At 44.0% G+C, this 25,963-nt stretch overlaps 1 protein-coding gene across 10 annotated transcripts in view; it reads right to left on the bottom strand.

Annotated features, from left to right (window-relative positions):
• The window catches only part of ZNF644 (zinc finger protein 644), a 714,013-nt gene that overhangs the window by 300,937 nt on the left and 387,113 nt on the right, over positions 1-25,963 (bottom strand). The gene's annotated exons all lie outside the window — the stretch shown is intronic.

The raw sequence follows: 25,963 nt of genomic DNA, 5'->3' as shown, positions 1-25,963 counted from the left end.
CGATTTTGCACATTTTGTATATTGTATATCCTTTTAATTAATGTATTTAAACTTTTAATCTGGCTTTTAAATTAACATTTGTTAACCTTTTTATGTAATGAGATTTTTGGTCTTAGGGCGGTAACTGTAAATATGGATAATTTGTCAACTTGTCTCCTCCCACTTCATCGTAGCCTGTCTACGTGGTTATTTACTGTAAAAGGTACCGTGGATATGGCTGTAAAATGTTTTCCTCTCTCCTTTTTGCTTTTATGGCCAAAATAGCGGAAATAAAGTAGTAACAAACAAACAAACACCAAGAACCTTATATTGTGATAATGATGTGTCAGATATTAACCGGTAACTTTTCGGAATATCCAATACCACGGCCATTGCTAACTGCAGGGAGGGAGGCAGTGATAGAAATAACAGGTGTCACAAAGGAACCCTGTGGGTCACTTTAGAAATGAAGAATTACCAGAGAAATCAGTCATTTGATTACCAATTCCTCACAGATTTCACCCTTGAATTTCCTTTGCTTTTAGCTATCGTAGCTCTGAGACATGTGGACAGGCAAAGCCCATCTCTGAAGAACTCTTCCACTGTTTCAAGCTGATCACATTAGATGTGGTGACCCCTACAATGTCAAACCAGAGATAACAAGCATTGGCACAGCCAATAGATCTCGCCTTTGGGACCTAATAAGTGTTTAGTTAATGGTGCTTAAGTGCTTTGGGACGGGTGAAGCGTGCAGGTGAAAGGGGGAGAATAGTGTGCAATTTGAGAGCTTAACAGGAAAAGGGTGGGGATAAGATCTGGCTTAAGGGATACAGCTGCTGCTTTTGGAACCGGGTTGGAGTCCCGACGTTGGTTTAACACCCTGTGATCCTGGGCAAGTGGGTGCATAAAGCCAAGTTAACGTGCCCTTGTATAATATAAGTGTTGATCTTGTAAAGAACTCCAAATCCTTCCGGTTGAGTTCCGGCTATATAAAAACAGAGAAAATAGTAAACGTCACCAGAAAACGGACTGAAAACACAGAATAGTTTGACATACAGATGTCACTTGCCTTGAAACGCTGGCTCTGTAATTAGGTACCTGTATGTGACTTAGAATGAATGGGAAAGGAAAGAAAGCAAAATAAATTGAAGAGAGAAAAGAGAAGAGAGCGAGGCAGGCATGGAGCAAGAGAGGGAATAAAAGAGGAGAAGACAGAGAATGGTTGAGCGAGGAAGAGAGGAGACAGACGAGGAAATGAGACAAAAGCGAGAGGGGAAGGTGAGAATAAAAAAGAGTGAGACTTAACAATTGATTGAAAAAGAAGAAGAGGCCGAAAAGGAAGAAAGAGAGAAGAGTGTGAAGAAGAAGACAGAAGCGAGATGGGAAAAGGTTAAAGAGAGGTAGAGGAGAAAATAAGAAAAAAGAGAGGGAGGAAGAACAGAGAGAAGAAGGCATGGAGCGCAAGGGGGGATTAGAGAGCGACTACAAAGAGTGCGACAGGGAGAGAGAGAGAGACAAAGACAAGGGAGAGACTGGAGAGAGACAAGGGAGAGACTAGAGAGAGACTAGAGAGAGAGTAAGAGACAGCGGCAGGGAGAGAGACCAGAGAGAGAGACAGAGGGTGCGCGAGAGAGTGTGAGAGAATACAGTGACAGAAAGAGAGAGAGAGAGAGCGCATGGGGCCTTGGTTAAAAGATGGGCTGAAAAATATTTCAAAATTATCATTATCATTATTTATGGTGGGATTCAAGTGCCCTCCAGCGCAGACCTCTATTGTGGCTCAGTAAGCCTCTGAGTGGGTCACTTGGAGGGGATTAGTTCAGTGCGCCTCGTTAAAGGTGGGATAGAGTAGTAGAGGATTCGGTTCGCGGCAGGCTCCAACGGCCTCCACGGAGCCCGCCTTCCCAGACTGGCAGGGACACGCGGCGTTGGTGCACGGAAAATGCTAAAAATAGACAATTGAGCAAGGGCTGGGAGCACGAGGCAAAGTTTAGCAGAAAGCAGTTTCCGCCATTCATAAGAGACTAAAGGCCGAGGCCATTCTGCTACGCAGCCCCCACCTGCGTGAGGGGGTAGGTGACACCGTGAGAAAGCACATCTCCTCCTTCTCAGAGAGGGCAGAGGAAGGCGTTCAACAAGGGTGCAGCGGTCGGGCACAGAAAGCGAAGGGATCCCCCGGCGGGGCTGCCCTCCCACGTCCAATGGGCCGCGGGGCTGCACAATGGGGGCAGCCCAGGCAGCGAGAGATGGAGCGTGAATGCAAAGCAGGCCTGGTCTCAATGACCACCCGGTGGTCAGTATCCTGCATCTGTGAAAGGGGCAGTATGCCGCATCTGTGAAAGGGGCAGTATCCTGCATCTGTGAACGGGCAGTGTCCGGCATCTGTGAAGGGAGCCGTATCCTGCATCTGTCAAACAGTGCACCATTTTCTAAAATGTCCTTGAAAAATGGGGTAACCTCCAAGGGGCACACACATTTCTCCTCTAATAAAAGTCCATATGCAGTCATCTTGCGGCCCAGAATGCGCGTTTCTACTGATTTCATTTTACACCAATATGGATCCAGGATCCATAGGATCGAAAGGACGAGAGGCTCAGTATAAGTCAAATCTTTCTCTGCAGGGCATGGAGCTGATCAATAAGGCCTCCCGAGCGCTTCCTAATCCATGCTGTATGTACCTGGGGCGCCTTCATTCTGGCCAAAGTTCAGTCAGCTAATCCCCCTTTGTAACTCCGTCTCGCTTTCACCTGCGCTCATAAACGCACAGTCACGCCGACGAACGGTATTGTATGAGTTAACAATCTTTGTATGGAAACAGTGTCCGCCATTTCACAAGTATAGTATTTAGCACAGTAGACATTAACTTGTTTATTTTGTGTCTTATGGTACAGGGCGAGTTACATTTAAACGGTGCTGCTATCTCTGTAAACTCGGACCCGGGCGAGTTTAATTTAGAACCCGAGGCGCTGGTCCTCCTACCTAGAGGTCACTTCATCTCCGTGAGCTTCAAATCTGCCTAGCAGCAATAGGACAGCGAATTATGTCGAGGGTCCGACCCCTCAACAACAAACTGTAGTATTCTAGATTATAGAATGATGCGATGTCATGGGGAATGTTGGGAGAGAAAGACGGTTTACGAGCTGGCTGGTTGTGTTTCCCAGTCGCTCTCTTGTGGTTGTAAAGCTGTACTTATTTTGGAATAAATCTCATGATCTGGACCTGCGGCATTATACTCATTTACTACATAATTACTGACGACGATCGGGATACAGAAGAAGACAGCGTTCACTTTGGATTTTTTTATTTTTTATTGCGTTCTCCACTTCTGAAGAAGAATATTCAAGATACCTTGTATGGACTATCATTTGGTAATGTAGCCGTTGTACATTATCCTATTTTTAATGCTTCCTTTCTACTTAGCGCTTTTCTTCAGTTCGCGCTGACAAGTGAAAGAAACGTTTATCAGGTATCGTAAATTTTTGCTTTGCCTATTTGCGCTTTGCGTGCTCATGCGTGGCGAGCGAAATTCAAATTATACTTGAACTTCCTATTATTGCTATCATCGACCGCACTATCGAGCGGTGTAACTGTTCTCCGCAGCATTTTTTAAAAAGGCTGTGCGCGTGCGCCATCCTTGTCCTTCAGCACTCGATTCTGGAATTTGTTGTTAGCGCACTGCATGCTGGGAGTGCTGGAGCGCGTTGCCACATGGGGTTTTGGCGCTTTGACCGCACGTCGTACGTGCGGCCATTTTAGACTTTGATGCAAATTCAAGTTATGTCAATTTCCATCGGAGATCAGCGTTTTTGATGGTATTTTAAAACGGAATTCACCAGAACAACTTCCTTTTGACTAAGACTCGTTATCGAGTATTTGTTACTGCCATTACTCGAAGTTTTTATGAATATTTAAAAAAAAAAATGAAAATGTGAACATTCTTTTTTTTTCTCTTCTCTTCAACCAAAGAACAAGGTATTGTTTCACTGTTATTTTCAATTTCACTTTATTCACTCCTACCATAAATATGTCTAATATTGCCGCACCACCACATTTTTTGCAAACATCTGGAGATCCTAACATAGAATGGGACTTATGGTTTCCCATGTTTTTGGGTTATGTTGATGTTCTGGAGAAAGATGGTTGCTCAGCCAAAAGGAAACTTGCTTTGTTGAGGCATTGTTTAGGTGGTGCAGGAATTAAAGAATTCGATAGTTTGCCGCCTATTGAGTAAGCTGGAGACATGGATGTCTTTGAGAAGGCTGCAAAACAAATGAAAATTCGTTTTGGAAAAAAAAAAATATTGTTATGGAAAGGTTCAAGTTTTATTCACATGTCCAAAAGCCTGAGGAAACTATTGAAAACTATGTGGCTGCTTTACGTTCACTTGCCTGTTCATGTACTTTTGAGACTATTTCTTATGAACAAGTACTTAGGGATCAGATAAAGAGGAGAACTAAAAGTAAAAAGATACAGGAAAGACTTTGGTTGGGCACAGAGTCTACTCTAAGTGCTGTTATCAACATTGCAAAGGGAATCGAACAGTCCAAATTGTTTGTGTCTCAGATAAGGAATCAATCTACTAAAGTACAGACCGTGGAACCTGAAGTCTCATTAGTAAAAGATAAAACAAACGGTCCAAAGAAGAATCCCTTTAAAAAAGATATTGGAAAAAAACACGTGGACAATAAGACCTTTTTCAAAAAAGATGGTATTATTTGTTATAGGTGTGGTAGCTCAAAACATGTAGGTAATTATAAAGGATGTCCCGCCTGGGATAAAATTTGCATGAAGTGCAAGAAAAAGGGGCATTTCAGTAGTGCATGCCGCACTTTTCAGAGAGTCAATTATATTTCAGAAGAAGAAGTTTTACAAAGTTTGAATCGTATTTTCTCTGTGGATGAGTCTGAATGTGAAAAGTTTCCGTCTTGCATAATTAACATAAATGGTATACCTGCTCAATTGATTGTAGATTCATGTGCACGCTACACCATTATTGGAAATAAACTTTTCAAAGAATTCTTGAGTGATTGTAAATTATCTCGCCCGGATATACAGCCAGGAGGGTCTACGGGTCAAAAAATAGAGATGGAAGGATATTTTTGGGTGGATATTGAATTCATGAGAAGAATTACTAACGTAAAGTGTACTAAGCAACTAGGGGTGTTTCAATCCTTGGGTGGCCACACCAGAAAGAGTTGGGATTAAAGTTGGACCCTAATGCATCTCTTCCTGTTAGTGTAGGACCCATTTGTAGTTCATATAAAAATTTGGAGGGCATTAACACTGTTCGTCACCAGAGTGAACAGATAACCAACAATGAACTATTTGTTACTGATATAAAGAGTAAATATCCTAAAGTATTCGAGGACTCTTTAGGCAAGTATGTTTGATTTCAACACAAAATCATTCTAAATGATAATGCTATTCCTATCAGACACAAAGTTAGGAATGTCCCACTAATGTATAGACCTAAACTCAAGGAAATGCTTAAGGATTTGGTTGATAAACAAATTATTCAACCTATTGAATCATCTCTGTGGGTTTCCCCCATTGTTTTATCCTTTAACCCCTTCCATGCTGGTGACGAACCCCAGCCGTCATGCACTACGGTGCTCGTGTGCTGATGACGGCTGGGGTTCGTCATGGCCCGCCCGTGTTCGTCCGGCGGCCGCACACGGGAAAAATCGCGGCCGCACGGAAGGGGTTTAGAGCACTGGTGATCTTCGCTTATGTGTGGATCTTCGCAGTTTAAATACTGAAATTTGAGTAGACAAGCATCCTCTTCCAAATATTCATGAATTAATTCCGACTTTAGCTGGTGCCACTGTTTTTTCTACTGTTGATTTAGCAAGTGCTTATCATCAAGAAGAACTGCATGAGGAATCTAAGAAATTCACTGCTTTTGTTACCCCTGAAGGTATGTTTCAGTTTGCACGAATGCCTTTCGGATTAGTTAGTGCTGTTTCTGTATTTCAATGCCTGATGAAAGTTGTTAGAAGATTGCAAAGGTGCAATTGCCTTTCAAGACAAATATTTAAATTTTTGGGAAGGATTGCATGGAGGATTATGAGAATTTAGAATCTGTTCTACAGAAGATTCAAATGAAAGGTTTAACATTGAAATTTGCTAAATGCAAATTTAGGAAGCTTAAAGTAGAATATTTAGGTCATGAAATTTCGTCTGAGGGTATCAAACCTAAAATCAGTCATATAAAAAGCATTAAATTGGCTCCTATCTCTACGTGTAAAGAACAGCTTTTATACTTTTTAGGTTTAACGGAATTCTACGGAAAATCTGTCAAGAATTACTCTACTATTGTTCATCTATTGCGCATTTTATTGAAGAATAATGTAAAATTTGTGTGGGGTAAAGAGCAACAAGATTCTTTTGATTTTTTTAAAGGACAGTATTGCTCCATTTTTAAGACCTTTTAAAGTGGGGAATGAATGCATAGTTTGTGTTGATGCTAGCAACGTGGGCCTAGGGGCTGTGTTAATGCAAAAAGACAAAGATGGTGAATATGTAGTGTCCTATACCTCTAGAGCGCTCCGTGACTCTGAATGCAATTATTCCTCTATCGAGAAAGAGTGACTTGCTTGCACTTGGGCGGCTCAACATTTTCGCCAATTCTTATGGGGTACAGAGTTTTCATTGAGAACAGACCATAAACCCCTTGTCAATATGTTATCAGCAGGAGGTGGAAGGACGCTTACAGTGCGTTTGGCAAGGCTAGCAGCTAAGTTACAAGAATTCAGGTGTAAGGTGATTTATGTTCCTGGTCGGTTTAATGTTCATGCCGATTACAGGTCACGTTTGCCAGTCAAAGAAGTAATTGATTCTTCTGTCAATGAAGAATGTGATGTTGCATTTTTTATGGAAGATGTCAATTTAATTTGTGGAGATCATTCTAATTATATTTCTGAATCCAGTTGGTCTGAAGCAATGGAACAGGATGACATTTTGAAAGAAGTCCAAGTTTTTTTGAGTAAAGGTTGGCCTGAAGAGAGGAAATTGAGTGGTGATTTAGCTTCTTTTTGGGAAGTGAAGGATGAGCTTATGCTTTAATCAAAATATGATAATGAGATCTGACAAGATAATTCCTCCTAGGAGTTTGAAAGAGATTATTTGCAAGCTTGCCCATGAAGGTCACTTGGGAATGTCTACAACGAAGAGAAGAATCAGGGAGTTTTATTGGTGGCCTGGGTTAGATGGTATGGTGGATAGATGGGTCAGGAATTGTTCTCCTTGCTCTCTAAGTGACAAATCTGCTAAAGCACTTTCGGTTGGAGTTACCCCTATTGAATTTGCCAAAGGTCCCTGGAGGAAATTAGGCATTGACATTATTGGACCGTTTAACTTTCAATCAGAAAAGAAATTATTTGGGTTAGTTTTAATTGACTATTTCTCTAAATGGCCGGAATTGAAAATTATGGAAAAGGTTTGTTCTGGTAATGTAATTGAAATTTTAGAAGAAGTTTTTGCAAGAGAGGATTTACCAGAGGAAATTATTTCTGACAACAGACCTCAATGTGTAAGTAAAGAATTTGAATCTGTTATTTTAGATTGTAATATTGTGCATAGGAGAGTTTCTAATTATTGTCCGCAAGCTAATGGTCAGACTGAGAGGTTTAACAGGGTACTGAAAGAATCCTGTCCATTGGCTGTTAGAAGTGGACTCAAATGGAGGAAAGCTTTGCAGGCGACTTTATTAACATATCGCACTTCCCCTTATTCCGTTACTGGTCTGTCTCCTTTTGAAATGCTACGTGGTAGGAAACCTGGTTCAAAGTTGATGCCATGGTGGTTGAAGGAAAAGAATGCTTTTGATTCTAAGATCGATTTTGATGTGGTTAGAATGCGAGTAAAAAAATATCAGGAGAACATGATTCAAAATAATATTAAAGGAATGTTGAATAGTCCCAGATTAAAAGTGGGTGATTTAGTTCATGTGAAGTTTGGGTGACAGGTAAACAGAAGACAAGTTAAATGGTCTGATCCGGTGAAAATTACAGAAGTTTTCAGTAAAGCGGTGAGAGTAGAGGGTGGTAAGATTTGGAATTTTAAACGCATATCTGTTTGTAATTCTCATATTTCTAATGATTCTGTTCTAACCAATTCAAAGTCACAAACTGTTAAAGACAATGTTTCTAGATTTTCATCTGATAAGCATATTGACAATGTTTCTGGTTTCCCAGGTTTCCATGAAGTCTATGATCAGTTGGAACCTCAAAAGACTATTAGCAGGGATGTTGTTCCCGTTAGTCACAATACGTGTTTTAGTCATGCTAGTGATTCTAATGTTGATGAGTCCAATATCAATCAAGAACTTGATATTACTAGAAGAAGTGTACGTGTTAAGCATGTTCCTATTAAGCTCAAGGATTTTGTCAGTTTTTAATGTTTTTATTTGTTCTTTTACTTATTTATTGTTTTTTTATTTTTTTATTATTTATTTGGGTTCTTTTTTTCAAAAGGGGGGAGGTGTGTAGTATTCTAGATTATAGAATGATGCGTGTCATGGGGAATATTGGGAGAGAAAGACTGTTTACGAGCTGGCTGGTTGTGTTTCCCAGTCGCTCTCTTGTGGTTGTAAAGCTGTACTTATTCTGGAATAAATCTCATGATCTGGACGTGCGTCATTATACTCATTTACCACACAAACCACCAGAATGTGTTTGCAAACAGAACGCAATACTTAAGAGTGAAGCTAACACAGGAAGACTCTTCTTTCTGGGTCAACTAAAATAGCCCTGTACCCACCAATGATGTCATTGATGACTAGATTATCTTTCCGAGTATCGCGATGTCCTTGATCGCTAAGTTCCGAAAAGGACAAAGCGACCTTACCCAGACGCTCGAGCTGTAAAGATCCAAGGGGGCGGAGCTCCGCCGAACCCGCCATTGTTTTCTTATATTATGCAAAGTTGTAGAACACTGCTTCAATTGTCCTCGGAGACTCACAGACTGATTAAACTGAGAGTTCTGGTCTGTCCACAGTGTTGTGTGTGAATGGAGCATGGAGAATCCTTTACGTTAAGTTTTGGGGAGACATATGAACCACGGCTGTGGATATTACCTGCAGTTTGAGTCATACCCGCAAGTGGTGGGCGCGTACCACAGCGAGCGATCGGTTTTCAATTATCGCGCAATCATCTGTGCACGATAATTGAAAACAGATGTGGCCTGTGCGGGTAACCGCAAGGAATAGGCCGTGGGCAGAGCAAAGGCGGGACATGCCCCTGCCTTTGCCCAATTGTGTGCTGTCTTTGTTAAAAAGACACACGCAAAGCACAATAGCCTGAGACAAAACAAAAAGTGCACACACAACAGTGTGCGAGCGTGAGGTGAGCTTTCTGAAAGCCATTACATAAAGTCGAGCAGAGTAGCGCATGCGCGCTGCGCTAAGCTCGATCTGATCTGGAATCCATCCGATGCATATTACATGGGATGGGATCATGGGACCTGTTCTGATTTTGGTTCTCTAGTGGTCTTTCTTCTGTAAGCAAGGGGTGGGCAGATTGTAGGGAAGCAAAAATGTACCATCATCTGCCATACGGGAGTACAGAAAGAGCACGGGACACAAGGGGCAGTATAAAAGAAAGTTCCCTGGTGGTGCAAAAGAGGAGTGTGCCTGCTCCTTGCGCTTCAATAAATACTTTGCTGCAGTGCTGTATTACAGAAGTAGGAACAAGTCGTGCAAAGCAGAGGTGGCACACAGGCAGTGTGTTCTTCGATGAGAATGAAAACCTCCACGTCCCCTGGTTTTCTGCCTGTAGGGCAGGAAGATAGGAGATGAAAACCTTCAATCTTTCCTCTTAAAGAGAAAGATTGTTTTGTGCCAAGGTTTGGGGGCTATTGTTTAGTGCCAGAATAGGTTAGCACCGCACCCCATTCTATTTTCCACTTTTCTACCCTGGTGGCCTGGTGGACTTCACGACTGCCTGGGTTAGAATACGAGTGGAGACGTCCCAAACTGCTGAGCCAAGGGGTGGAGGCTGAAAGCCCACCAGACTTCCAGGGTGGGGGAGGGGGGAGGGAAGGGGAGAGAGGAGTCGGAAAAAGGAATGGGGGGTGGCTCTGGATCATCTTGGCATTGGATCTCATCCTGGGGCACCACACAGTATTTCAGCTTCCACAGGAAGGGAGAAAAGGGGGGGTGCAGGGGGGGTACCATTTTTATGACAACTGTGGTATGGGCGAATGGAATGACGATCGTAGTGGGATCTACAGAAGTCACACCATCCTGGACTTGACTGAGTGTCTAGTTTTAACACCTTGGCTGCTAGGCGTTTCCCCCCCCCTGTGCTGGAAATTGCCATTTTGCTGGTGTCATGACGTGCTCAGCTCGTCATCAGCACAGCTCAACTGTGCATCATGACGAGCTGAGCTCGTCATGAGCATCGAAAGGGTTAAACAAAAGTCTGTGGTTGGTAGTTTTCCCTGTATGCTGGGAGACTCCAGGACCAAATACCACAGCAACTCCCATCCAGATGAGTGAAGTTTAAAGGGGGAATCAGCGGTTTTATGCTGCATTATGAGGCCTTTCCTGTTGCAGGTGAAGGTCCACCTACACAACTGGGATACTACTTTTATCATGGGAAGTGTGGAAACATAGTAGTTGAACACGTGCTAATATCAATTGAATGTCTCTCCATTTTTTGACTTCCAAATGGATGCCAGTGTGCAAGAAAGAATACATTTTGCAAAATGCCCTCTGAAATCCCCCCCATATTATGGGTAAATCCACATTCAGTTGAACAAATAGGCACTTTCCCTAAACGCAGAATCTTGGGTAATGTTAAAAAATGCATCATTTCCCATCATACCTATTTTTCAATCATTAGATTTCACCACATAAGATTTGCTGCATGATCGGTACATAATGAAAAATCATTATAAGCTGCAGCTCAGTTTATGGCTCTGGGTCCTGCAAATTTTTGGACAACCAACACACACTACATATACCTGCGATGGGAATAGTATTACAGATGTAAACGTATATTACCTGGGTAGATCAGCCACCTGCTCACAAATTTTACATAGTCACAAATTTCTATTTTTCCTTCATACTTTCATTAGGTCTTGACTTTCGTTTCTTTGAGGGAACAAAAACAATCTACACAAATGATCCCTTGCCTAGCCCATATGTTGCCTGCTTTTCATAAATATATAGTTTTACAGGTTTACCAATGGCAGTTACATTAATAGTTTGCACCACAAACTCCAAGTAGGTAGAAACCATAAAAATAGTAAATATTGACAATCAAAAACAGATTTTTTTCAACAACTTAGTCTACTTCTGACAGATGGTAAGAGAGGGAGCATAACCCACCAAAACCTTTGTGGATGCCAATCTTAGTGGGGAAAAGTGGATTTTTCACCCCAAAATAATACCCATATTTTGGCTATTTAGGTCATTCCATTGAAGCAAAGTCAAAAACTTAAGACTACTTTTAGAAAAATTACACAAGGTTGATTTAGGTTTCTTTTGAGGAAACAAAAGTTATGAAAGCTTAAGCACAAACTAACTCTCAAATATTAAAAAAAGGAAGATGGAAAGGAACCTCAGCACTTAAAGAGGTTAAGAACTGAGGATAAATATGTGCCACTATTCCTGGTTGTACAGTAAAATTTAAGATATTTAAATTAGACTAGAGTTCAAGAATGTGGGACTATAAAATGTAAGACAAAAGTCTGTGATAAAGAAAATGCCTGTTTTTTCCTTAGAGAACTGAAATATATATTGTTGATATATTTAACAGCTCAATGTGTGTTTTAGAACGGCTTTGAAAGCTATCATAACGAGTTGTGTGAGTGATACCACAGGCTCTAACTTTCTTAACTGGCACAGAGAGAAAATGATTTGCTGCATTCAAAGGTATGGAAAAAGTTGCTTACCTGCAACTGTAGTGATCTATTATTGGCATCAGTCATAGATTCACATGCTTGGATCATTTCCAGTCGTCAAAGTGGGAGTCCCATGGTATAATTACAAAGCAGTAATGTCAAACAGGCTGTAAAGCAACATGTGTAGTAACTAACTCACATTGTTTAAAAAGAACTAAATATCAGTCAATCATCCCACAGCATTCTGTTAACAACTACTATACTAAATATTTTCAAGGACAAGTGATTATAATAACTAACTAGGAATGAATGGTGAGCTAGTTGGGGGAGGAGGGCGGATTTCATATGAATATATTGAAAAATGCCAATACTGGAGAACTACAGTTACAGGTAAGTAACGTTTTCCCTTCTCCAGTATTGGATCATTCACAGATTCACATGTTTGAATCAGAATAGTAAGCAGTTGATAAGAAATAAACCAATATTTCTAGATAAATTGAACAGTGGATGGCGGGTAGATATAAAATAATGTACATTTTCTAAGTAGCTCACATTACTTGAACAGGTTCTTTAAGACTGCTTGGCCCACAGCTGCTTCATTTTGCACTGAGGAATCTAAACACTAAGGCTGGGTGAATGTGTATTGCAAATGCTACTTACCAGTATGCATCTGTTCTTGGCATGTAGGGCTGCTGACATTCATATCTGTGCATAGTCCGCCACCTAGTGTTGGGTCCGGATGATTGCACATTGTTGTCCTGGAAGAGTCTTCGAAGTATCACGAGATAGGTGGCTCCTCCCCTGGACTACAGTGCGCATGGGCATCGCCTCCATCCCCAGATTGTTTTTAGCCATAGGCAGAGATGGAGTGCAGAAGTGAGTGATGACCATGCTATGAGCATATGTGTGTATATGAATACATACTGCAGCTGCTACAGGCGCCGGGGAGGAGGGTGGGCGATATGAATGTCAGCAGCCCTACATGCCAAGAACAGATGCATACTGGTAAGTAGCATTTGCAGTTCGAGGCATGTGGGCTGCTGAATTCATATCTGTGCATAGAATACATAGCAGTCCCCCCATTAGCGGCGGCCGCCCGTGCCAGCTGCAGCAGTCTGAAAAAGCGTTTTTAGAACAGCCTGACCAACAGCTGCCTGTTGTTTTGAATGCACGTCTACACAGTAGTGCTTAGTGAAAGTATGAGTGGTAGACCATGTGGCTGCTCTACAGATGTCTTCTAAGGGAATGTTACCTAAGAACGCCATAGAGGCCCCCAACTTCCTAGTGGAGTGGGCCCTCGGTGGGATAGTGAGAGTGCGCTTAGCTTTAGCGTAGCAGATCTGAATGCACTTTACTATCCATCTAGCTATTCCTGCTTTGGAGATTGCATTTCCCTTGTGTTGTGTGGCAAAAGCAACAAAAAGTTGTTTGGTTTTGCGGAAATCCTTTGTCCTGTCCACATAATACATCAAGGCCCTCTTCACATCAAGGGTGTGGAGCATCCGCTCCGCCAGCGTCTCTGGGTTTTGGAAGAACACCGGCAATTCAATAGTTTGGTTTATGTGAAACTGCGAGACCACTTTGGGTAAGAACTTAGGGTTAGTGCGGAGCACCACCCTGTTGGCATGTACCTGGAAGAAAGGTTCTTGGATGGTGAGCGCCTGCAGTTCGCTAACCCTCCGTAGCGATGTGATTGCTACCAAGAACGCAACCTTCCAGGTCAAAAACTGCAGCTCGCAAGAGTGTAGTGGCTCAAAGGGAGGACCCATCAGCCTTGTAAGAACCACATTGAGGTTCCATTCCGGAGCTGGTGGAGTCCTTGGTGGAATGACTCTTTTGAGTCCTTCCAGAAAAGCCTTGATAGCAGGGACCTTAAAGAGTGACAGGTGTTGCCTATTTTGGAGGTATGCTGCCATAGCCGACAGGTGAATGCGGATGGAAGAGTAAGCTAGATTACACCGATACAGGTGAAAGAGGTAACATATGATGTTTTGAATGGACGCGTCTAGCGGGTCAATGCTGTGCTCCACGCAGTAGACGACAAACCTCTTCCATTTAGCCGCATAACAAGCTCTAGTAGTGGGCTTTCTCGCCTCCCGAATGATGTCCATGCAATCGGGAGGAAGATTGAGGTAGCCAAACTCTAGGACTTCAGGAGCCAGATCGCCAGGTTGAGTTGTTGCGGATCTGGGTGCTGAATGTCGCCATGGCTCTGCGTCAGAAGGCTGGGAGTGAGATGAAGCCTTTGATGCGGTACCACGGAGAGTTCCAGAAACGTGGTGTACCATGGTTGGCGTGCCCACGTTGGAGCAACCAGGATGAGAGTCATCGAGTGTTGCCTGAGCTTGCGTGCCACCAGCGGTATTAGAGGTGCTGGGGGAAAAGCGTACGCAAATCTGCCTGACCAGTTCATCCACATCGCATTGCCCTGTGATTGGGGGTGTGGGAATCTGGCGGCGAAGCTTTGGCATTTTGCGTTCTCCATTGTGGCGAACAGGTCGATCTCTGGATGACCCCACCTTTGGAAGTACGGTTGGAGTACTGATGGATGTAACTCCCACTCGTGCATCTGATGGCTGTGTCTGCTGAGCAGATCCGCCATTTGGTTGTCCTTGCCTGGGAGATGTTCTGCCATGAGGAAGATGTTCCTCTGAATGGCCCACTTCCACATGCTCTGAGCCAGATGAGACAGCTGTGGAGAGTGTGTTCCTCCCTGCTTCTGGATGTAGTACATGGCCGTCATGTTGTCCGTCCGGATCAACACGACCTTGTTGCACAGATGTACTTTGAACGCCTTTAAGGCCATGAAGATTGCCATCAGTTCCAACACATTGATGTGCATCTTCCTTTGCTGAAGTGTCCATAGTCCCTGCACCGTGTAATGGAGTACATGCGCTCCCCATCCCTGGAGAGAGGCGTCCGTTGTCAGGATGATCTGTGGGACAGGCTCTTGGAATGGTCGGCCCTTGCAAAGGTTTTGTGGATTCCACCAATGCAGAGAGTTGTACGCCCGACCGCTCACCAACACTAGGTCTGTCAGTTGCCCATGAGCCTGAGTCCACTGACGTGCCAGGCACTCCTGAAGCGGACGCATATGTAGTCTCGCGTGCGGGACAATGGGGATGCAGGAGGCCATCATGCCTATCAACTGCATGAACACCCTCGCTGGAAGCGAGTGTTGGGGTCTGAATCGTTGGATCAGCGCCTGGATACTGGCGATTCTCACTGAACTCGGCTGCGCAGTGGCTGCCAGAGTGTCGATTGTCGCGCCCAGATACTGTCGCACGTGGGCGGGCTGGAGATGGGACTTTGGGTAGTTCAGAGAGAATCCCAGATCGTGCAGGAGGTGAATGGTGCGTGACATGTGGTCTACGCACTGCTGTTCCGTCTTTGCCTGAATAAGCCAGTCGTCTAGGTATGGAAAGACATGGACGTGCTGGCGACGGAGATGCGCCGCCACAGTCGCTAGGCATTTGGTAAAAACTCTCGGTGCCGTGGTGACCCCGAACGGCAGGACTCTGAACTGGTAATGCTGGTCTAAGATCGTGAATCTGAGATACTTTCTGTGGGAAGGATGCAGGGGAATATGGAAATAGGCATCCTTCAGATCCAGCGTTGCTAGGAAGTCCCCCCGTTGAAGCAGGGGAAGCACCTGCTGCAATGTGAGCATATGGAAGTGCTCCGAGTTGATGTACCAGTTCAGGGGCCTGAGGTCCAGGATCGGCCTGAGTGATCCGTCCTTTTTGGGGATCAGAAAATACAGGGAGTAAACCCCTGTTCCCCGTTCTTGCAATGGAACGAGCTCTATCGCCCCTTTTTGCAGCATGACCAGTACTTCTTGCTGCAACAAGGTCAAGTGCTCGTCGGACATAGCACGGCTTCTTGGCGGTATGTCCGGTGGAATGGACGTAAGTTCTAGACAGTACCCGTACTGGATAAGAGACCTCACCCACCTGTCCGTGGTGATGGACCTCCACGCCGGCAGGAACTGCTGGAGTCTCCCCCCGACAGGTGTCGTGTGATCGGGGGGAAGTGACAAGACGTCACTGCTTGTTGGAGGTGGTGGACCTGGAGGCATTGTTTCCACGTCCCCTGCCTTTGATATTATTGCCTCTGTAGCCACCCCTGCCCTTGTTGTTGTTATAACTGGGTGTTACCCTTGTAGTATTGCGTGGACTGGGATGCCTGGCCTCTCGAGGCGCCTCTTGAATTGGAGCGGCGAAAGGAACCACCCCGAAACTGCTGACTTTGTAAAGCCCCCATAGACTTGGCAGTTTCGGTATCTTTTTTCATTTTTTCTAGGGAGGCATCCACCTCAGGGCCGAACAGATGGTCAGGATTAACTGTTTGACCCAGTATTGTGGTTTGTATGTCGGGTTTGAACCCAGAAATTCGAAGCCAGGCATGGCGTCTAAGTAACACGCTTGTATTGATTGCCCTGGAGGCAGTGTCTGCCACATCTAGGGCACATTTGATGGATGCATTTGTAATGAGTTTACCCTCCTGAATGAGCATCTCCCCCGCCTCCTTGTATTGGTCAGGCAAGTGTTGCAGGATGGCCTCTAATGTGTCATAATGGGCCCTATCATAACGTGCAAGCAGGGCTTGAGTGTTAGAGATCCTCCAGATGTTCGCTGCCTGTGCAGCAATGCGTTTGCCTGATGCCTCAAAGATCTTGGACTCTTTGTCTGGGGGAGGAGCATCACCAGTAGTCTGCGAATTCGCCCTCTTTCGAGCGTTGGACACCACCAGGGAGTCCAATGGCAAGTGTCCCTTAATATACGTGGGATCCGTGGGCGCCGCTTTATATTTCCTGTCGATGCGAGGATTGACCACCCGCGCCCGGGTGGGCTCCTTGAATACCTCCTGTGCATGCTTCAGCACCCCTTTAAGCATCGGTAGTGTCTTGACTTGTTTTTCGGCTACCGAGAAGGTGTCGACTAAGAAGTCCGCATCCACGGGGTCTGAGTGCAGTTCGACGTCATGGTTCGCTGCAGCTCTCTCTATTAATGCATTAAACGCCGCCGAGTCCTCTGTCGGGGACGTTTTTGCGGCGAAAAGTTGAGTGTCCTGGCCCGACTGCGGGTCGTCTGTGTCGCCTCCTGCTGTCCAGGGCACATGCTCCTCTTCCGGATCCGAGTATGCAGGATAGTTGTACTCGTCCTCTTCCTCGTCCACATCAGGCACGGGGGAATGGGCCGGCGAGTGTTCCAGGGCTTGTGGAGACAGCGGTTCCATCAGAGCCGAAGAGTCCGCAGAGTACCTTTTGTTCTTAAGTGGAATCCTAAAAGGTTCCAACGCCGGCTCCGACGTAATCTTTCGTTTGAGGAGCGACAATTTTTCGGTGTTGGCGTAGATGGTCACCTCACGACGTTCCTCCACCGCGAGCGGCTGTAGCCGAAGCTTCGACACCACCAAGGCAGCCTTCGGCGTCAATACTTCCTGAGAGTGTCCGCTCTGCTTAGGCGCGAAGGCCTTCGGCGCCGACTTGGGAGGAAGGGTAAAACGAATGGGCGTTTGTTCCTTGGCAGGCTTCGGCGTGGGCCTAGGCACTACAGTGTCCTGGCTGGGCACAACAGTGGACTGTTGGATCCGCTTTAAGGATTCTCCCACCTTCTTTGTAAGGGATGCCGAGGGCTGAACCGTCGCGAGCGACTCTTCGTCTCCGAGAGCCCGGTCGCCGGTAGGCCTCTTCTTCGGTGCCGACACCCCATGGCCTGGCGCACCGTCGGCGTGACGCTTCTTCGAAGTCGTTTTCGGGTCCGCGACCCCTCTCGGTGCCGACGCAGCCGCGTCGGGTGCCTTCACCTTCGGCGCCGACCCAGAGGGCTTCGGGTCGGCCATTTTGGCGCGGCTCTTGTGGTCGGCCATTTTGGCGTGGCTCTTCAAGTCGGCCATTTTGGGTTTCGTGGAAGTTGACGCCTCCAGAACCTTCTTCACCAACGCCACTTTCGGTTTCGGTTTCGCATCCGAGGGTGCGAGACCAGTTGGCTTCACTTTCGGTTTCTTGTTAGAAATGTCCGTGACCGGGCCCGGAGGCGGGGACGTAGGACTCATAGTTAGATCTTGGGTAAGGCCCGAAGGCGATCCCTCGACCTGGGCCGTATGACGGGGAGTAACCCCGGAGTCTGGTTGGGGATGCTCTTCCTCTGAGCTATCTCCCATCGTGGCACAAATCGTCCCCTACCTCACCGGAGACCTCGTCGTAGGCCTCCTCATCCGCGTCGCAGGTCTCTTCCTCGGACGCGGGGCCAGAGTCCGACCCTTGTACGTCGTCCTCTTCCTCGACCGATTCCTGAAAGATGTCATCAGGTGGGGGCGCCGAAGCCGACAACTGTGCCTGGAGTCGATTAGCCCGGCGAATCTTCAAAGTTTTCTTACTCCTAAACTTTGAACACGCCATGCAGGTGTCTTCACGGTGATCCGGTGACAAGCATGTGTTGCACACGGGGTGCACGTCGAGGTGCGAATATTTTGAGTGACACAGCGGACACTTCTTGAATGGAGTCCGCTCCATAGCAAAGGTTGTAGTGTAGGCCCGTCCGCGTCGAAGCACGTGGAAGGGCAGTAGGAGATCGGAGCTGAGAGTCAGTAAGAAAACCCGAACGCAACTATACCGACGCCCAGCCTAAAGACCTTTTGGTCTCAAGTAAAATCGAACAACTATCGGTTCCGATGGAGGGAACCGAAAACACATCCGAACCCTATGGCGGAAAAAAACAATCTGGGGATGGAGGCGATGCCCATGCGCACTGTAGTCCAGGGGAGGAGCCACCTATCTCGTGATACTTCGAAGACTCTTCCAGGACAACAATGTGCAATCATCCGGACCCAACACTAGGTGGCGGACTATGCACAGATATGAATTCAGCAGCCCACATGCCTCGAACCTATTTTTACAAATTGATACTCTAGAGATGTATTGTATAGACACACCAGCAAAAAACAATCATCGACGTAGACATACTCCTGGTCGAATGTGCACTCACTGAAGCAAACAAAGGTCTTCCTGATTTATTATGGCACAAGAATATGGCTGATGAAATCCAGCAAGCTGTGCTTTCTTTTGTGCCGGAAAGGCTATCACGAGGGTTGCCATATGTTATTAATAACTGGTCTATACTCCTGAAGGAACAGGTTCTGTCGATATAGAATTGTATGCATGATTTAACATCTAAAGTATGTAGTGTTCTCTCCGCTATGTCCTTGGGGTTTTGGCAGAAGATTTGTAATACTACTAGTTCATTCAGATTGAATTGTGACGGTACCTTAGGGATAAATGAGGATTTGTCTTAGAATTACAAGATTGTCCCTAAACAGCAAAGGCTCTTAGATGGTGAAAGCTTGGGTCTCATTTACTCTTCTGGCCGAAGTGAGTACCAGGAGCAACACTAACTTCCATAAAAAATATTTGAGGTCAGCATTATGAACAGGCTCGAAAGGACTCTTCAGAAGCTGTAAAAGTACTGTATTAAGCTGGCAAGGAACTGGAGGGTTCTTTAAAGGGGGATGAACCCTGAAAAGTAGTTTTAAGAATTCCTTTTGAATTCTATGTGACCACGAAGAAGAACGGTTTGTAGATATGGTTGCCAAATGGACCTTAATCGAAGTGTGAGACAGGCCAGATTCTGATAGATATGGTAGTATCTCCGGAGGTTGCGCGGTAAATGGATGCACCATAACAAAAAAGTTTCCAATTGAATGGATAGATTACATTAGCTGAGTCCGCTCTGGCCTTAGCTATAGTTTGTCTACGGTCCTGCGGAATGTTTAGATGTGAGAGTACATTGAATTCAGGAGCCAAGCCGACAAGTTCAAGGGTTTTGAGTCTGGAAGAAGCACCTCATTGTTGTTCATTGAACGAAGAGTGGGGACTAGTGTTAATTTCCAATCTTTCACCTCTGATAGGAGAAGTAGCTTGGTGAACCAGTATTGTTTGGGCCATCTTGGGGTCATCAAACTTATATTGCATGGTTCTCTCTATCTTGTGAAAGACTTTAGTAATTAAAGGTATTGGAGGGAAAGTGTAGGCAAACATTCCCATCCATGCTATTGAAAAAATGGAATTCCCCCATGATTGTGGTTGGTGGTGCCAACTTGCAAAGAATTGACCCTTCTGGTTCTGAGCTGTAGCAAAGAGGCCGACATTTGGCTTTCCCCATCTTGAAAAGACTTTGTGAGAACATTTTAGTTGAGCTCCCATTCGTAACAAGAACTTGTCATGCTGCTTAAGGTATCTGCTCACTGATTGTGTTTTCTGGGAACATCTTCTACTCTCAATTGAATTTGATGCTTCAATGTTCATTCCCAAATGCTTTGGCCTATTTGAGATAAGGGGGCAACATCTTGTTCCCCTTGCTAATGTAGTGCATTGATGTAGTGCTGTCCGCTCCTGCAAATGAGCTCTTCTACCCTTTAGGGAAGATTCAGAAACAAACTAAACTAGGAGTGCTTGTGTTAACAATGTATGAATCCTATCTATAGGATATTACGAAAAACAATACAAATAGTGTTTAATCCTATCATTACAAATTCAGTTCATGTTCCATTCAGATCATATTAATTACATCACAAGCAGTCACGCGTTCATGTTGAAGTTCTTTTATTATTCTTTAAGGACATAAATCAATCAGTCCAGCCGATCGGTATAATCTACACTGCTCTGTTTTCTTTGCAGTAAGTACCTCTAGGGAAGAGTCTGTTAAAACAAATTGTGGTATTAATGCTAAGAACGCAAGTCCTGTTGATAAATTTAATTCTTGCATCTACCATGGGAGAAGATATTTAATTTTGGTGGTGCTACGTATAGTTTCGGCAACGGAACATTCCATTTGAAGCCACTGTTGGTCAAACTCTTGCAACAGATTCCTCATCCAAAGCGGCAGAGAGGAATCAAGGATATCAGTGTGCGGAGTCTATCTACTGATGGGTTTGCTTTGCCTTTTATGATGTCTAGATCCGCTCCCAGAAACGTAATATGTTGTGATGGCTAGAGGGAAGTCTTCAGAGTGTTTAAGTGTTTAAGGTGAGGCCCAACTTGCTGAATATTTGTAAGCAGGCTTCTGTTGTCATTTTTGCGTCTCGAGAAGACTGAGCCTTTATCAGCCAGTCGTCCAGGTAAGAAAGTACTTGATGACCCTTTTCTCTCAAACAGGCTGCCGCTGGAGCTAGGCATTTTGTGAAGATTCGGGGGGGCAGATTTCAGTCCAAAGTGAAGAACTGCTAATGGCTGAGGAACTTTCGACGTTTTGGATGTATGGGGATATGAAAATAGGCATCCTGGACATCTATTTTTGTCATATAATCTCAGTGAGTAAGGAGCTGTAAGATCTGCTGCAAGATGACCATATTAAAAAGACAGACTTTTGAGGGTAATTTTTAAATTCTCAGAGTTCAAATATAGGTCTCCATTCTCCAGACTTTTTTACTTATCAGGAAAGAACGGTAATATCAATCATAGGAATAGAAACCTAAATTTCGCTGAGAAAATTTAACTTTTTCTATAGCCCATTTGCTCAACATTGTGATGATTTCCAATTGTAGTAGACAAAGATAAGCGGGTGGTTGTCTCTGCGGAGGAGTGTTTTGTATGAATTCCAAAGTGTGACCAACGCGTACTAGGTCTAAAACCCAAAGGTCTGTTGTATTAAGAGTACAATTTGAATAGTAATTGGTTATCTGTCCTCCTACTGTCTGTTGTTTCAACAGATTTTGACGAGCACCTGAGTGATATCATTGTCTTCTATTTGAATCTGTAACTTAAGGTTCTTGCTTTGTGTAAAAAGCGGAGGGAGGGGACAATATTGATGTTGATATGTATACTGCCGTTGTTGAAACTGATTTTCCTCTTTAGAACAATTGTCCTCTACCTCAGATACCTAAAAAGGGCAGATACCTTTGCTGTAGAATACCCAGCGACCTAGCAGTGTCAGTATCCGCTTTAATTGTCTGAAGCGTGTAATTGATGTCTTTCGCGAAGAGTGCCTCTCCATCATAAGGCATTTAAAGAATTTTGCTTTGAACCTCAGGTCTAAAAGATGTCTATTTTAGCCATCCCCGTCTACGGAGAACATCTGTTTCTGCTAGATGTCTAAAGCTTGTAGATGCAATGTTTAAGGCACAGTCATTCAATTCTGAAGATTCTTTTTCTCCTTTCATGAGAATTTTCTTGCCTTTTGCCTGCTTATGTTCTGACAAGAATTTAAGAAATGTGTTGATGTCTGACCACATTTGTTGGTTGGAGAGTCCAAGAATGGCTAAAGCATTAGCTGCTCCCACTGTGGCTGATGCTATAGTAGAAAACCTCTTGCTTATATTATCGAGACGTCTACCTTCCCGATGAGGAGGAGTTGGGCTGCTTCCCGGACTGTGGAATCACCTTTAGATCACCAATAAGACAAGTTAGAGAGTTGTATGGGGCTTTATTTTTGTCTAGATGAGGAATAATTGAAGACACAATCTCTGGGATTATCATTACTTTAATTCCCTCTTTCCATATGCAGCCTATTATGGGAATCGCTTTCATTTACTTTTGCGAAGGTTCCCTGAAGTCATAAAGAAAACAGTTAGTTTGATGAACTGGAAAGGGAAAATAAAATCTTTTGGAAGCCCTTTCCAGCAGAGCATGAAACCCTCCTATGTGGTCTGGTGGACAGTCAGATGGAGTAGGAGCAGGTTGTGAAGAAATGGAAGCTAGTCTCCGCATTCTGATCCCTTGCCTTGGTCATCCTGGACCTCTCTTTCTTTTCTGCCATCTTGCAATTTGTAAGGTGGTATAGCCTTTACTTGCAGTGTTGACATTTTGGGCAGGTGACCTCATGAGAATTTTTAAATGTTGATGGCTGAACCTCTGGAGAATTTGGCATTGAAGGCTGCTTTGGTTGTGAAGGCTTGGTAGGACCAGGAAACCATTTGTGGTAATCTGCAGGCTATACATCTTAGGTTACTAACCAGTAATTTAGGAACTTGCATCATCTCTTCACGATATGCACGATCCTGGTCAAAAGGTTCCTATCTGTGAAAATATAGAGGCCGGGATGTTTTTCTTCCCTCCTGAGTGTCCTGAGGGTAAATAATTCACATTGCACATAATCACCATCCTGTTACTTAACGTGGAGGTTAGTTGGGATGAATGCATGGTGAAATGGATAATCATCCTCATCATTAGACTCCACCATATCTAGGAGGTGAGTTAGTGGTAAATGTGAGACTTTACTAGGCGAAGTATGTTCAGGTACTAGGAATACGGTTCCCTTTTTTACATCGTTGACAATGTCTCCAATTTCTTACTTGTTAGGTTGATCGCCAGCGAGGTGGATGTGGTTGAAGAAGTCAAAGTCTACGTCGCTAAGATCATCAACATCATTGTGGACAATGTCACTGTCATAGCTACTGCCGTCCACGGAGATGTTGACCGTGTTCTTGGAGAAACCAGTTTTTGTAATGAGGTTGATGCGAAATAAGTTGAGGGCTTTCATGTTTTTAATGAGTTACTCGTCGAACCTTCCGTCAGCATTTTTTTAAAAACATATTCAAAACTTTACTTGATGGAGTCATAGGCTCAGATCTTGGTTTTGAGAAATCCTCCTTTTTGGTGTGCCTTGAAGATGCGCTTAACTCTTCAGATAGTCTGAGAATACTCTTTTCGGAACCTTTCTAGGACGTTCCACAGTTCTTTGATGGCTTGAAAAGTGACTCTCTGATCTCTCTCTCACTCTCTTGTGAGATCTTTTGGAGGACTCTAAGGTAGTTTCACTTTCCTCATCAGATAGGGGTGCGTCCTTGTTCTTGAGCTTTTGAAGTCACAGCAGCAGCACACCTTCTCTGTCTTTCAAAGTCTTTGAATAGAAAGTGCAATATATTTTGCAGTCGTTCACTTTTTGTTAAGGATAAAGGCAGTATATAGTCTCTTCTTCGCACAGGACCCACAAAGCCTGAAAAGGCTCTTTATTTGACATATCTGACATAGTGGTCTGTCACAATCTTTTGTCAGAGTTTGAGAGAAAGATTTATCCCTATATCAGTTGCTATAGGATTAAAAGTTTTAAGCTGAAACTTTTTTCTGAAGAAAACTGAACAGAGCACAAGGAGACTCCCATCAGATGATGTGCAGTTGGAATTCTGAAGTATGGCGGGCCCAGGGGAGAGTGGTTTAGCCTGAAGTGTAGTTCTTTTTAAACAATGTGAATTGTTTACTAAATATGTGGCTTTACAGTCTGTTTGGCATATGTATAACACATTACTGCTTGTAATTATACCGTGGCACTTCCAATTCGATGACAGGGAATGAGTCAAGCATGTGAATCTATGATAGATCCAGTACTGGAGAATATAGTTTACACCCAAGCAAAATGCTCTAGAAATCTGTGTAGACCGATTACTAGTGCTGCAGTCATCAAGAAATAGCAAGGGGCGGATTGACTGGTTCCATCTAACAGCAGACAGGTGTGCACAAAGCAGATTAGGTGTGCACCAACCCATCTTTGAGGGCATTTCTATTTTCTGATTGACTGCATTCACAAAACAGTTATCTATCTTTTTACTGGGGGTTATCGGACTTTACTGTACACACTGAAACACTAGTTAAAAGAATGTACCAAGTGGTGTAGGGGGATCCATCAAAACTTCAAGGAAATCATTTTTAAATAGTCAGCAATTTGGCATCAGTGCTTCTCATCGGAAATATATTTTGAGGTGGGCGGACAGGAGAGTAGTGAACTTAAATTATGTTAGTGTTATAGACAGTACCCCCATGCTTGGCTGACATGTTGGCTTGGAATCAACAGGGAAAAGTTGGAAGATCATGCATATGTATTTTGTGTAGAGGGAGAAAAATGAGGAGTGCCGAAGGAAGCAAACATGTTGTACGATTCTGACTGATTCAACATGCTCATGAGCAGGGCGTTTATTAGGTAATTGGTCGTTTTGAAGGTGGGGTGCAGATGGATTTTCCAGATATTTAGCTGCTGAACATGACTGCTGTGGATATTGTAAATTACCCCAGTCATATTCTAGAACAATAATAAAACCGGTGTTGCAACAACACACCAACAAAATAGTATTGCCCACTGGATGAACTGCAATGTCCAAAGCAATCAGGCATGACAATGTGATGAAGCTTATCAAATACAAAATCCACGAGGGAGAACAGGGAAAGTGAAGGGGCTATTATTGCCATCATATACACCGAATAGGCATTGATGTTGTGTTCTTGGTGTGTGGCCATCTTCCTACAGCCTAGAGGCTACTAGCCAGAGGAGTTGTTGCTTCGTAGCACTGAACACAAATGGTAGCATTTTGCTGAATGCATATTTATTGGCAGTTTCACTGAAGCAAAAAATTAGGTCATGACCACATGTGAAAGAAAGCAATGAACTTTATACATTTGGATATAGGACTATTGGCTATTCAAACATGCAATTATAATGTGAAATCTAAATTGAAGTCCAAAATATAATGAGATGAAAAAGAAAGACAGGGCTATTAAAGCCATCATTCACATGATTATGTTGCTATGACTGAGTTTGCATTTTGCCCATCTTCTTAGAATCAGAGATAGAATTTTGAGGACTCCTTACAGGAAGGAAGGGTGTCCGTATGGCAGGATGGAGGCAGAGGAGAAGTTGGCATACAGGAGAAAGGAAACAGTGGAGGGGGCTTAAAATAGTGAGCCAGTACATTCTAGTGATTTTAGAGCCAAACATTGGTCAAATTTAACAACAGCAAACTCTACAAAGTTTGTTGGCCCTCCTCAGGTTGCAAAGGAGAATTAAAATAAGCATTTGCCTCTAGCAAACCCTATGTTTTAGAAGATAAGGCAAAGTGGAGTCTGGTTAAGAGAGCACCTGTAGACATTCAAAATATCACGGGGCATCATTGAAGACCAAACACACATTTTTCACGGGTGGTCTAGTCTGGTTTTGAACATGGGGGCATGAAATAAAGCTTGATAATTGGGGGGGGGGGGGGGGGGGGGGTCAACATGTTAAGTGTTTGCATGGTTGAGAAAACAAGGACCGCCACTCCATAACAAGTCAAGAAATAAACAAATTAAATTAAAAAAAATTGTACTTGAGAAATAAACAATACGAATTCTCTAGTGAAGATGAAAACTGGGAGCTTAAATGTTTAGAACAGA

Source organism: Lissotriton vulgaris, chromosome 1_1 (assembly GCF_964263255.1).
Source record: "Lissotriton vulgaris chromosome 1_1, aLisVul1.2, whole genome shotgun sequence".
Taxonomy (NCBI): Eukaryota; Metazoa; Chordata; class Amphibia; order Caudata; family Salamandridae; genus Lissotriton; species Lissotriton vulgaris.
This window is presented reverse-complemented; position numbering and strand designations above follow the sequence as displayed.